At 44.8% G+C, this 12,813-nt stretch overlaps 1 protein-coding gene across 3 annotated transcripts in view; it reads right to left on the bottom strand.

Moving 5' to 3' along the window:
* Nucleotides 1-12,813, bottom strand: part of FRMD4A (FERM domain containing 4A) — a 608,938-nt gene that overhangs the window by 379,870 nt on the left and 216,255 nt on the right. Inside the window, exon 1 of one of the 3 annotated variants that reach the window (XM_033958475.1) lies at nucleotides 11,181-11,308. The exons of the other annotated variants lie outside the window; for them this stretch is intronic. The gene's annotated coding sequence lies outside the window, so the exon portion shown is untranslated. Of the gene's footprint in view, nucleotides 1-11,180; nucleotides 11,309-12,813 lie in introns of those variants that run through there. 3 annotated transcript variants of the gene reach the window in all.

The raw sequence follows: 12,813 nt of genomic DNA, 5'->3' as shown, positions 1-12,813 counted from the left end.
CAGGCCCGAGGCTGCATGGAAGGTTTTGCGGAGAGGACATCACGACCGTCTTTTACATTTACATGCTGGTTTTGTAAGCAGAAGGAACTCATGCAGGTTTTAAAGGGAAACGCGTGCACGTGTCCAAACAAAACCGAAAGCCAAAGCGTACACTGGTGCCCCTTCTTCTGAACCTCTCAAAAATTTCAAGTGCAAACCATTTTATGCTCATATTTAGGCGATGAAGAAGAACAAGCCCCGATACGTGCCGACACTTCCATTTTTTGCAAAACCTTGGGCACACTCCCTCCATATTTGCCACAGGGGTTTCTCAGCATAAAATTAGCATATAATTGACTTACTGCGTCCCATGGTATTACGTTCATGGTAGAAGCCGTGAGCTGAAACATCCATGCATCGGCCTTCAAAAGCCTTTGGCTAAGACCGCCATCATTTCAAATCCATGTTCTCAAATCACATGAACAGGAAAACATGATGCTGTCAAAACCCATTTGAGCAGATGTTTAAGAAGGACCTGCCCCTCCACCCCAACCAAGATCTCACTGCTCTGGCAATGAAAAGGTTACTGTCGATAGCCCTCTACGCAGACGGTGGGAATATTTACTGAAATGGGCTTGTGACCCAGTAGCTGAACACATCACCTCATAAGACTCTGTGGCCAGCCCATGGGAAAGTATAACCAAAGCCATTCGCTAACATCTCGGAGCCGAAGCATTCCTTTCCCCCTTCCCCCCTCTCCACGCCAGTCCCATCATGTATACAAAAATACTTTAAAGCCCTGGGAAAGTGAAACGAGGAACGTGACCTCATGAATCTCTCCAAGGCAACAGACGACGGGCGGAGCTATTTTTAGAAGCATTCCCCAAAGGTCCTCCAAGCCATTTCCAGGCTGACCCCATGGCCGTAAGATTACTTAGTTTATATAAGTTGTAGTCCATTTTCCCTTCTGAAACTTTCCTCATCTTCAAAGGAAAAAAAAAATCTCAAATATGCTTTTCTGAGTATATGAGTGGTACTGAAAAATTCTGCTGCACATAACGTGGAACACTAGATCCTGGAGAATCAGGAAGTTAAATTAAATAATGTGCATGAGTCGAGCTTTCATTTGAGAGGAAATTCTGCAGTGTGACTTTGGAAATAGTGGGTTCACTGACCTGATTGGGAACAGGGCAGTCCCCCCAATTTGAATTTTGGCGGGAAAATCAGTTGGTCAGAAATTTGAGTTTTGTTGTGAAAGTCCATAGAATGGAAAAAGTCTCTGGTAGGTTTAAAGATGTTCTCCCCGTGGAGCTGGGTCAGATGTTCTCTCAGGGTTTCCGCAGCTGGCATTGTGTTTGTTGCAGGTTTCCGGGTCTCGCTGCGTCTTTGTCAGGTAGAACCCGACGTTTCAGCCACCAAGCCGTGGCTTTCTTCAGGGTAGGCTCTGAAGTCTGCAGTGTGACTTTGGAAATAGTGGGTTCACTGACCTGATTGGGAACAGGGCAGTCCCCCCAATTTAAATTTTGGCGGGAAAATCAGTTGGTCAGAAATTTGAGTTTTGTTGTGAAAGTCCATAGAATGGAAAATGTCTCTGGTAGGTTTAAAGATGTTCTCCCCGTGGAGCTGGGTCAGATGTTCTCTCAGGGTTTCCGCAGCTGGCATTCTGTTTGTTGCAGGTTTCCGGGTCTCGCTGCGTCTTTGTCAGGTAGAACCCGACGTTTCAGCCACCATGCCGTGGCTTTCTTCAGGGTAGGCTCTGAAGTCTGCAGTGTGACTTTGGAAATAGTGGGTACACTGACCTGATTGGGAACAGGGCAGTCCCCCCAATTTAAATTTTGGCGGGAAAATCAGTTGGTCAGAAATTTGAGTTTTGTTGTGAAAGTCCATAGAATGGAAAAAGTCTCTGGTAGGTTTAAAGATGTTCTCCCCGTGGAGCTGGGTCAGATGTTCTCTCAGGGTTTCCGCAGCTGGCATTGTGTTTGTTGCAGGTTTCCGGGTCTCGCTGCGTCTTTGTCAGGTAGAACCCGACGTTTCAGCCACCAAGCCGTGGCTTTCTTCAGGGTAGGCTCTGAAGTCTGCAGTGTGACTTTGGAAATAGTGGGTTCACTGACCTGATTGGGAACAGGGCAGTCCCCCCAATTTAAATTTTGGCGGGAAAATCAGTTGGTCAGAAATTTGAGTTTTGTTGTGAAAGTCCATAGAATGGAAAAAGTCTCTGGTAGGTTTAAAGATGTTCTCCCCGTGGAGCTGGGTCAGATGTTCTCTCAGGGTTTCCGCAGCTGGCATTGTGTTTGTTGCAGGTTTCCGGGTCTCGCTGCGTCTTTGTCAGGTAGAACCCGACGTTTCAGCCACCGTGCCGTGGCTTTCTTCAGGGTAGGCTCTGAAGTCTGCAGTGTGACTTTGGAAATAGTGGGTACACTGACCTGATTGGGAACAGGGCAGTCCCCCCAATTTAAATTTTGGCGGGAAAATCAGTTGGTCAGAAATTTGAGTTTTGTTGTGAAAGTCCATAGAATGGAAAAAGTCTCTGGTAGGTTTAAAGATGTTCTCCCCGTGGAGCTGGGTCAGATGTTCTCTCAGGGTTTCCGCAGCTGGCATTGTGTTTGTTGCAGGTTTCCGGGTCTCGCTGCGTCTTTGTCAGGTAGAACCCGACGTTTCAGCCACCGTGCCGTGGCTTTCTTCAGGGTAGGCTCTGAAGTCTGCAGTGTGACTTTGGAAATAGTGGGTACACTGACCTGATTGGGAACAGGGCAGTCCCCCCAATTTAAATTTTGGCGGGAAAATCAGTTGGTCAGAAATTTGAGTTTTGTTGTGAAAGTCCATAGAATGGAAAAAGTCTCTGGTAGGTTTAAAGATGTTCTCCCCGTGGAGCTGGGTCAGATGTTCTCTCAGGGTTTCCGCAGCTGGCATTGTGTTTGTTGCAGGTTTCCGGGTCTCGCTGCGTCTTTGTCAGGTAGAACCCGACGTTTCAGCCACCGTGCCGTGGCTTTCTTCGGGGTAGGCTCTGAAGTCTGCAGTGTGACTTTGGAAATAGTGGGTTCACTGACCTGATTGGGAACAGGGCAGTCCCCCAATTTGAATTTTGGCGGGAAAATCAGTTGGTCAGAAATTTGAGTTTTGTTGTGAAAGTCCATAGAATGGAAAAAGTCTCTGGTAGGTTTAAAGATGTTCTCCCCGTGGAGCTGGGTCAGATGTTCTCTCAGGGTTTCCGCAGCTGGCATTGTGTTTGTTGCAGGTTTCCGGGTCTCGCTGCGTCTTTGTCAGGTAGAACCCGACGTTTCAGCCACCAAGCCGTGGCTTTCTTCAGGGTAGGCTCTGAAGTCTGCAGTGTGACTTTGGAAATAGTGGGTTCACTGACCTGATTGGGAACAGGGCAGTCCCCCCAATTTAAATTTTGACGGGAAAATCAGTTGGTCAGAAATTTGAGTTTTGTTGTGAAAGTCCATAGAATGGAAAAAGTCTCTGGTAGGTTTAAAGATGTTCTCCCCGTGGAGCTGGGTCAGATGTTCTCTCAGGGTTTCCGCAGCTGGCATTGTGTTTGTTGCAGGTTTCCGGGTCTCGCTGCGTCTTTGTCAGGTAGAACCCGACGTTTCAGCCACCTTGCCGTGGCTTTCTTCAGGGTAGGCTCTGAAGTCTGCAGTGTGACTTTGGAAATAGTGGGTTCACTGACCTGATTGGGAACAGGGCAGTCCCACCAATTTGAATTTTGGCGGGAAAGTCAGTTGACCAACTGTTGTTAACTGCTTTGATCCTATTTGGCAAATTGAGTGGTATATCGAGATGTAGATAATATTTTGTGAATGTTTGCATTGGTACGGCATGCATGTTTCTTGCCTTGTTAACATTTATTGTACTTCATCTACTAAACTTAATAAAAAAATTTTTGAACTTGGGAGGGTATATCGAAATTTTTAACAAACACAGAAAGCACGTGATCCCTAGAGGTACAGGCCGATGCCATTTGTTTGGACAATCCACCCCATATGTGAGTCTTGCAATCCACAGGATAAGATCACATGCAAGCAAATTATCATGTTTAAATTTGAATAAATTGGGGTTTGTTTTTTTTAAGTTGCTTTCTCTGACCCGACCAGGTACTTCCTGTAATTACTACTGAAAAGCACTGAGAGCAGCTTCACAGTGTATGAAAATGTTTTGAAATGAGCTGCATTTTGTGCCCTGTTCACTTTCTGGTCTTTTGTTTAAACTAAGGTTCAGGTAGCTGGATTTTAAGATTATTACGAGGGGGTGCTGTAAAGTTCTCAGCCCAACCAACCAATTTCTGAGCCTTATTTTGCCACCGTAGCTGAAAAGACAGTTTTATTATTTCATTAACTGCCATTTTGTAGAAATGAAATGCTATGTTTTTTTGACATTGTTTCAGGTGATTGATTGAACCAAATGCACGTCATTAACCGCAGTAACCATTATCTCTTTCTCTCTCTGAGACAGGGGTAGGGAACTCCGGTCCTCGAGAGCCGTATTCCAGTCGGGTTTTCAGGATTTCCCCAATGAATATGCATTGAAAGCAGTGCATGCACATAGGTCTCATGCATATTCATTGGGGAAATCCTGAAAACCCGACTGGAATACGGCTCTCAAGGACCGGAATTCCCTACCCCTGCTTTGAGAGATCCCACGTGCCTGTCCCACAGTCTCTGTTTCCACCACCCCTTCAGGAAGAATGTTCCACACATCTACCACCCTTTCTGTACCAAAGTATTTCCTCAGATTACTCCGGAGCCTGTCACCTCTTAACTTCATCCTCTGCCCTCTCATTGCAGAGTTTCTTCTCAAATGAAAGAGACTCGACTCATGCGCATTTTTTAAATTTAACTTCCTGATTCTCCAGGATCTAGTGCTCCACTTTATATGGAGCAGAATATTAACCAGGCATCCAGGTTTAAAAAAATCTGATATACTTCGCATAAACAACCATCTCGGCAGTTTGCAATTAAAATAAAATGATAAAACGTTGGAAAGGATAGAGGAATAATAAGTAGAAAGTATAGGAGGATGTAAAAGTTATAGGAATAAAGATAAATTAAAAAGAGGTGGGAGCCCAGCAGATTCCAGGTTACTCTGTACTATTTTCTACTGTAATATGTGATATCAACGATTATTTTATGCATTTGAAAAGAGGCTTATTTGATTGCCAGCCCTATGCTCTAAGCCAGGGGTGTCCGACCTACGGCCCCGGTCGAGGACGATGCAGTGTTTCCTCTGCTGCACCCAGGTGTTTATCGCCTTGCTGGCTCCCTCCTCTGTCTTGCTGTAGCGTTTGCGCGGCCCCAGAAAAATTATTCCCGCCAATGCGGCCCAGGGAAGCCAAAAGGTTGGACTCCCCTGCTCTAAGCACTAGCCTACTCCCCTCCCCAATTCTCCGAGGAAATCCCTCTCCAGACATCTCCTTCCCTCCCTCCCGCCTGTGTTTCATCACAACAATCAAATACAGACTCCTTAGCTTATGGTTGATAGAGAGAGACAAGATTCTGGACAATGTTTTAGGAACACTTTAAAGGTAGAATGCTTTTTCTATTTTGGGAGAGGGGGTGTTTCTTCCTGTCCAGAATTGGAACTGGGGTTGGGAAGGGGTCCAGCATTGTGGCCTTCATTCACAACCACCCAGGGATATTTTTTTCCCACCCCCTCATTTTGAAACCCCTCTCGATTCTCACCTCACCCACGGACGAAGAGTCCGTTTCCTTCAAACATTCTACGGGCGAGTTAAGAAGTATCTGAACTTTTCTTAGTGCGGCTTTTCCCAGGGACACTTTTAACAGATGTGACTAAATCTGACCCAGTGCACAGTGCCTCATTCACTGAGCTACACAAAGTGCCCCCTGTCCCCTCCAGCTGGAAATAATACACAAAACTTCAGATATTGTGGAAAATCCATCAGGGCTGGCTTTCTGCTGAAGCTCATGTCTCCACTAGCTCGGGAAAGAAAGGACAGATTTGTATTCAACAAAAATAGACTCAAACTTTCCTCCCAGATGGTATGAGGGCCTTTATGTAATCATGTCCCTGGATTTAAATGCCTAGCGGGCACCTGTGAGGCTTCTTCTCTACAAAGGAGAGAAGGTGCCTAGTTCCAATACCTGCTTGACTGGTCAAATAGGTGCCTATAACTTGGCAGCCCCTTGTCACTAATCTTTCTACCACTTTGAAGCTCCTTTGTAACTCCGCTGCTGAGCTCCTTCCCGAGCCTTACTGTAGCTCACTGATACTGGTCAGTTTTGCCTTTTTGGAAACTGCATAGAACCGCAAGGCAACTTGTTTTGTTTTACAACTTAGACATAAGGGATGGGGACTTATAGACCACCTTTTTTTTTTTTTCATGTAATTTACATAACCACATTCAAAGCGGTTTACATACAGGTACTTCAAGCATTTTCCCTGGGTTCACAAACTATCTAATATACCTGGGACAATGGGGGGATTAAGTGACTTGTCTAGGGTCAAGCATAACCTCAGGGTGAAGTCATCAGGACATAAGAAGAGCCACACCGGGTCAGACCAATGGTCCATCTAGCCCAATATCCCGTCTTCAAAGTGGCCAAGCCAGGTCACACGTATCTGGCAAAAAACAAAGAATAGTAACCATCCCATGTCTGTCTCTACAGCAGACTATGGACTTTTCCTCCAGGAACTTGTCCAAACCTTTTTTTAAAAACCAGCTACATTAACCGCTCTTACCACATCCTCTGGCAACTAAGAGAAAAATAAGGTACCACAGGCAAACATTTAAGAACCAATTTCATTTCACATCAAGGTAGTAATTCTGGTTCATGTTCAAAGAGAATGAGTGTGGTCCTTCAGATTCCCATCTGTGCAAGGAAAACGGTTATAAAAAGAGATGATTATAGCTGAAAGCAACATTAGTTTGAGGACAAGGCTCCAGTGCGTTAAATGCCGCCTTCTGATTTTAGTCTAGGACAATCAAGCCATTGTGACATCACTGATGAAGTTGGCTCTTATTGGTGCAATTAGGCATTATGATGTCACAAGACCAGCTCTGGTTATCAGAGGCTGAAACTCTTCACACTATTCATTCATTCAATTTTCTCTACTGTTCTCCCAGGGGAGCTCAGAATGGTTTACAAGCATTTTTCTCTGTCTGTCCCGGTGGGCTCACAATCTATCTAATGTACCTGGGGCAATGGGGGGATTAAGTGACTTGCTCAAGGTCACAAGGAGCAGCGTGGGTTTGAACCCACAACCCCAGGGTGTCGAGGCTGTAGCTTTAACCACAGCGCCACTCTAGAAATCAAAATGTAGTAAAAGTGAGCCAAGTAAAAGACAATGAAGCCATTGTGACATCATTGATGAGGTTGGCTCTTATTGGTGGAATGAGGCATTATGATGTCACAATACCAGCTCTGGTTATCAGAGGCTGAAACTCTTCACATTATTTATTCAGGGGAGCTCAGAACGGTTTACATGAATTCATTCAGGTACTCAAGCATTTTTCCCTGTCTGTCCCGGTGGGCTCACAATCTATCTAATGTACTTGGGGCAATGGGGGGATTAAGTGACTTGCTCAAGGTCACAAGGAGCAGCGTGGGTTTGAACCCACAACCCCAGGGTGTCGAGGCTGTAGCTTTAACCACTTTGCCACACTCTCCCCTGTTTGATAGCACCTGAAACAACCCTTGAGGGAATCCAGCTTCCACAGAGTCACAGGGCAAGAACGAATCACCGGCAGCTACAAACCTCCTGCAATGCTCTCTTCAGTCTGGGGCTAAGGAGGAGGGCATAATGCACCGGCAATAAAGAAACAAAAGTGATTCACTGCCATGTGCCATCTTGCAGACAACAGACTCAGCCCTGACTGAGGATTTATGAGCCCAATTTAGAAGTGGATGACTCATTCCTCATCCCCATCCTCACCACCACAGACACCTCACTGTACCACCAAAACCTTATCTCTAAACAGGATCAACCCAGGGCACTGCCCGGAAGTGGGAACCCAGCATCGTCTAGCTAAGATTCACATCATTCCCCAGTTTAATCGCCAGGATCTTGTCAGAGGGTTAAAAATATTTTAACGATTTGGGGTTCACTTCCTGCTTGCAATTAAGTAGGTCACAGCTGCAGAGCCAAAGAAGAATAACATATTCAGGAAAGCCAAGAACAATCCAGTCATTAGCAGCTGATGGGAGCTTTGTGCGGAGAAAACCATTTGATAATGAAAGACGGCTCTGACAGAGGGACCCTCAATTTCTAAAAGCAGCATAACACAGCCCAAGGACAAGACAAAGTGACAGTCATCCGTAGCAAGAGTCTTCTCACTGCTGGGGTGCGGTGTGACCCTTTGGACACCCCATGACCCGCCTGTACCAGTTCAGCCTGCTCATGTGTAGCTGTCCAGCTGATTTTCGATCTGTGCCTCCCGATAAGAGGTGTTTTGGCAGGGTTGGGCTCTGGTTTGGTAGGGCAGGTTCGCTAGATATCGAGTGCATTTTTTTCCAGGGTTTATGTTACTTTTTGTAGTGAAAGAAGTTTTTGTCATTGCTATTGAGATGATATTAAAATGTGTACAGTATATTATCTTTTGTCCAGCGAGTAAGAAACAGAAGAGTCATAATTTTGCTCTGCCTCTTATTGGGGGTGTCTCTGTGTATGCAGAGCATTTGGGGTGCAGGTTTACTATCAGGGTTTTGTGCAATTCAGTGTAGTTAGGGATTGGGACTTGTATATAAGTAGTTCAAGTATTTTCCCTGTCCCTGTCCCTGTGGGTTCACAGTCTATCTAATGTACCTTGGGCAGTGGAGGATTAAGTGACTTGTCCAATGTCACAAGGAGCAGCACAGGGTTTGAACCCGAAACCTCAGGGTGCTGAGGCTTTAGCTCTAACCACTGCACCACACTCTCCTCCAATACAATATCAGAAATGAGCCAAGCATAGGACAATCAAGTCATTGTGACATCACTGATGAGGTTGGCTCTTATTGGTGGAATGAGGCATTATGACATCACAATACCAGCTCTGGTTATCAGACAAACTATTCACACTATTTATTTATTCAAGTTTCGGATTTGCACCCCAAGCAGAACCCTGGGCATGAGTCATTCTTGGCATCTCTGAAAGAGTGGTTGCGTCGACAAGGTCTTCTGGCAAAGTTAGCGCGACTTTGTACCAGGAAACCCCAGTTCTGTGCTACGCTCCCTAATGTATAATGGAATGTGCTTCTAGCAAATGCCCCGACACAGCCAGGACTTCACGTAGTCTCGTTACTGCTTGATGAACTCCTTTCTCAGTTCCAGTGAACGAGCTCCTTTGTTTCAGCAAAAAGCAAGCGGGCCTTCAACGGCAGGGACATCGCCCCAGAATAACTGTTGCTTTCCATCTTACTTGCAAGTTCCTTCTCCAGGGTTACTGGAAAAGTTTAGCAGCAAAAGGAACAAAGTCACGCCCTATATTGCAGAAGATAAAGGTGAAAATGGCCCAACCAATCTACCCGGATCTCCTATTTATAACTAAAGTACTAGACAGTCGGAAAAATGCTTTTGTAACTTTATGTGGGTAGTTGTCTAACATTGTAACATAGTAGATGACGGCAGATAAAGACCCGAACGGTCCATCCAGTCTGTCCAACCTGATTTAATTTAAATTTTTTTCTTAGCTATTTCTGGGCAAGAATCCAAAGCTCTACCCGGTACTGTGCTTGGGTTCCTACTGCCGAAATCTCCGTTAAAACCTACTCCAGCCCATCTAAACCCTCCCATCCATTGAAGCCCTCCCCTGCCCATCCTCCACCAAACGGCCATACACAGACACAGACCGTGCAAGTCTGCCCAGTACTGGCCTTAGTTCAATATTTACTATTCTTTTCTGATTCGAGATCCTCTGTGTTCATCCCACGCTTGTTTGAACTCAGTCACCGTTTTCCTCTCCACCACCTCTCTTGGGAGCGCATTTCAGGCATCCACCACCCTCTCCGTAAAGTAGAATTTCATAACATTGCTCTTGAATCTACCATGCCTCAAACTCAAATTATGTCCTCTGGTTTTACCATTTTTCTTCAAGTATTTGAACATCTGAATCATATCTCCCCTGTCCCTCCTTTCCTCTAGGGTATACATATTCAGGGCTTCCAGGATCTCCTCATACGTCTGCTGGCGCAAGCCTCCTATCATTTTCGTCGCCCTCCTCTGGACCACTAGTTACGGGTCTGAATATTGTCGGTTGGTGTTTATTAAATATTTGATGTGCCACTTATCTGTGAATGGCCCCCAGTCTCTCTTACATACCTTTTCATTGGATCCATTTCTTCATGCGCTTCCACTCTCTTTTTTGCAGAAGATGCAAAGATCTGCGAGACAAACATTTCCTTCTAACCCCTCTGTAACATCTCTGACAAGGCACCGGCCTCAGGACCTTGGAGGCAATTTCCTCTCCTCAGGGTGAGTTTCATTTGCCTCAACCGATTTCTAATCCAGTCCACGACCTCCACGCTGATTAGTTTATTTTTAAGTTTCTTACACAGGACAGTATCAAAAGCTTTGTTGAAATCCAATAATGTATATACCGCTGATCTACTATTCTCATAGTTTACAAAATACACACACAAAATATACAGATTTCGTCAAACATACACATACAGCGTCAGTAATACACAAAGTTTGCCTTATGGAACTGCCTGAGAGCGCAAATGTATTTTCTGAAATGTTCTAGATTTATTCAAGGATTCAACTATTATTTATTTTTTTTTTTTTAGGTCAAAAAGTTTTTTATTTTGATATTATAAGTTGGGGTCCCACCACCAGGAAAATTGACTCTTTATACATATCAAGTCTTATTTGCTTAACCCTTTCAGGACCATAAGGATCGTAGGCCAATTTTTGTGGTTTTGATGACATTTTTATGGTAAAAAGGGCTTGCAGATGCCAAAAAATTGATTTTTTTTGTGAAATATCATTTTTTTTTTTTTTAAATCAAACTTCTGGCTTATGGACAGTGTGGCAAGTGAATCTTCTCGTCAATCTGGCAACGACGCTAATGAATGAATGTCGGAACCAGTTTGTTTACATAAAGGCAGTATCATATGGAATCCGTACATATCAAATTTAGATCCCAATCAAAATTTATAGGATTTTAAAGTTATGGGACAAATATGTCCCTTGGTCCTGAAAGGGTTAATATCTTGGCCATCAAGTAAAACCTGATTCTCTGAACGCAAAGGACGTCCTGGTACCTGAATCTTCAAGGTTACAGCAAGTGAAAAAGGTCATCTCCAGTGGCGTAACCAGGGGAGGGCAGTCCACCCTGGACATCATCTTGCTCAGGGTGCTGGCACCCCTCCGCATCCCCTTTCCACTCCTCCCCCCAGCCACGCACACACCCCTGGTACAGAATATGGGGCTCAACACGTCTTCCTCGGGCGTCTATTTGTATGCAACAAACTCTGTTGGTTTTAATAAACTTTGCCTGCATCTTGTACATTTGTCTGCAGTTCCCTTTTTTTCTCTTTCTTCCATTACATCTTTACTGCGGATCTGTTGGATTTGTTTTTTTGACCGACCTCTCGACGCAAGAGGCACTTCCTGTAGGAAGTCGCCGGCGTCTCGCGGCACACCTGGAACCTCAGGCGGCAGTTTGCGATACAGTGCCCTAAGGGCTCCTTTTCCAAACCCACAGTAGCAATTCTCCCGCAAGAAAAGCACTGAAGCTATTGGCTTTGCATAAAGGGTCCTAAAAGGGGGGGGAGGGGAGAATTTATCAACCGGTGCTATCAAATTATTCCTCCTACTTCATGCTCCCGATGTAACTTTGCTGCATTTCTGAAGCCTCTCTTGTTGGAAACTGTCTTGAACTGAAAGGTATGATGGGATATAAATAAAGCTATTATCATTATTATTAAAGATGCCCATAGGAATATAATGGGCATCTTTTAGCATTTAGCATCTGCTAACGCAGTTAACACTGGTTTACTCTTCTCATGTAATGCAATTCTACTGGAAATGCCCAGATATCTTCTATATTGTAATCCGCCTAGAACCGCAAGGCACAGGCGGAATAGAAATCTCTAATGTAATGTAATTGATGAGTTCCCCCTTAAATCTGTAGGTTACCAGTGCTGTGTTTTCTAGTTTATCCATATTTTCTTCTGTTTATTCTCCTGAAATGTATTTCTTTTCTTTCCTGCAGTCCCGTCTGTCCTTCTGAAAATGAAGAGAAAATCGGGGCCAGTCAGGACCACCCCCCCCCCTTGAAAATTCTACATATTATGGATCTCTACATGTGCGTAGCACTTTCTGCAATCAATGTTGACATGTGTATGTGATACACATGTGTAAACGCCAATATTTCCATGTGGACATTGCCAATCGGGTTTCTAAAATGACCTCCAAAGTGCAGCATAATTTTAACCTGAAAGTGGCGAGTTGAAAGTTCCTGATTAGTTCAAAGACTATTAGTTTGGGGCAAGGAGCTACTGAAGACCACCCCACCCCCCCTGCTCCCACAAATATCCTTGAAAGACGTGAAGCTAAGGCTGCAGTTCTTTGCCCCCCCCCCCTTCCCCCTCTCCAGTCTGGAACCCTTTTCCCACTGGCCTCTGCTCCCTCTCCCAGAACCAAACTGTTAAGAGCAATGCAGGAGGGTCTCTTAAAGGAGTTTGCCTCGAGTATCAAGAGCAGACAGCATACGCTGAAGGAACAAATATCTGTATTTGTCCTTCTTCTCAGAGCTGATCGTTCCGTCCCACCCGCTCTAGTCGGACAGAAACCTCAAATATTTCTAAAAATTGAAACTGGCCCCATAATTCTTAATCTTCATGAAACTTAGCCTATAATCAAAATAGCTCTGCAGCCTAAATTAAAAAAAAA

Source organism: Geotrypetes seraphini, chromosome 9, assembly GCF_902459505.1.
Source record: "Geotrypetes seraphini chromosome 9, aGeoSer1.1, whole genome shotgun sequence".
Classification (NCBI taxonomy): Eukaryota; Metazoa; Chordata; class Amphibia; order Gymnophiona; family Dermophiidae; genus Geotrypetes; species Geotrypetes seraphini.
Note: the sequence above shows the minus strand (reverse complement) of the source record. Positions and strands in the feature narration are given on the sequence as shown.